We start from the raw sequence: 1,514 nt of genomic DNA on the forward strand, positions 1-1,514 counted from the left end.
GCAGTGGAAAAAGCATCACTCCAAAACCGAAACGGAACGGAGGCATGCGCTAACAAAGTGAGGCCAGTTTCTACAAGATGACGATGCTTACGCTCGGCTGCGCCGTTTTGCTGATGTGTATGTGGGCAGGACACACGGTGAGAAATCCCAAGCTTATTAAAGAACGAGTTGAGGTTGCGGTATTCACCCCCCCCAGTCGGACTGAACAACACATCAGATTTGCATTTAAGTAGATAAAGCCAAGTAAACCGACTATAAGCATCAATAAAACTGACATAATAATTGTGACCACTGACAGACGTTTGGGCAGGCCCCCATACATCAGAAAACACAAGCTCAAGAGGCTGTTTCACTACACGACTCGACTCTGAAAACGGAAGCTGATGACTCTTGCCTTGCTGACAGGCATCACAGACGGTGGCAGCTATTTTATTAGACACAACTGGAAGTTCATGGCGATGAAGAACATGCCGAACTATAGGGGCAGCAGGGTGACCAAGACGCGCATGCCAATGCGAAGACGACACGCGAACGCCACTGAACACCTAGGGAGTAGGCGGCGAAGTGAGCACATGGGGCGCATCAAGCGCATATAGGCCGTGGCGGAGTCGGCCTCTAAGCAGCACGTCCCTCGTGTCCCGATCCTTAATGAAAAAATGGAAACGGTGAAATTCAGCAAAGACATTGTTATCACGAGTAAGTTGGGGAATAGACAACAAACTACGTGTGGCAGAGGGAACACGGAGAACATTGAGAAGATGCAATTTTCGAGAATCATGTGCAAGAAGAGAAGCCTGACCAAGATGTGTGATGCGCATACCTGCTCCATTGGCGGTGCGAACCTGATCATGACCACGGTAGGGCTCCTGGACGGACAGCTTGGCAGTTTCACTTGTCAGATGATTGGTGGCTGCCGTGTCGCAGTACCACGCAGGGTCGATAGGATATGAGGGTGTATACCCATGCTCGTCGCCAGACACCGCTGCAGCAGCCTGCTTATCATTGCCCTTGCCGTTGTTGCCAATCCCGAGGAAATCCTGCTTGAAGCGTCGATGACAGCGGGAGGCAATATGCCCCTCAAGACCACACAGCTGACACGCCTGCTGTGCCCCACACGAGGGGCAGCAGGCTCGCGGACGATTGCCCCCAGTGGTGGGAGGCGCAGCAGGGCGCGACCCCGACTGGGGGGCGGACGCCGTCTTGCCACCGGACGGTGGCGCCTTGGTAGTTTTTCCGCGAGTCACAGCGTTGGCGGAGGAGAAGTGCGGAGAGGCATGCTTGGCCTTGACACGCTGTTCGCGACCGAGGAGGCGTGAGTAGAGCTCTCGAGGCTGAAGCGGGGTGTCACGACCATTGACGTTCTCCACGAGGTTGTCATAGTCGTCGTCCAGGCCGTTCAGGACATGAGTGGTGAATTCCTCAGGGCGAAGGGGCTGGCCAATGGAGGCCAACGTGTCGGAGAGGCTGGACATCTTGTTGAAGTAGTCCGTGATGCTGAGGTCGCGGAGCTTGGT

At 54.6% G+C, this 1,514-nt stretch overlaps 1 long non-coding RNA gene across 1 annotated transcript; it reads right to left on the reverse strand.

Annotated features, from left to right (window-relative positions):
* Positions 1-265: 265 nt before the first annotated feature.
* On the reverse strand, positions 266-1,133 carry LOC127298196 (uncharacterized). Its single transcript, XR_007849660.2, has 2 exons — positions 821-1,133; positions 266-644 (listed from the first exon to the last, which is right to left on the reverse strand). It is a non-coding gene; the product is annotated as an uncharacterized lncRNA (long non-coding RNA).
* Positions 1,134-1,514: the final 381 nt, after the last annotated feature.

Source organism: Lolium perenne, chromosome 5 (genome assembly GCF_019359855.2).
Source record: "Lolium perenne isolate Kyuss_39 chromosome 5, Kyuss_2.0, whole genome shotgun sequence".
In the NCBI taxonomy this organism is placed as follows: Eukaryota; Viridiplantae; Streptophyta; class Magnoliopsida; order Poales; family Poaceae; genus Lolium; species Lolium perenne.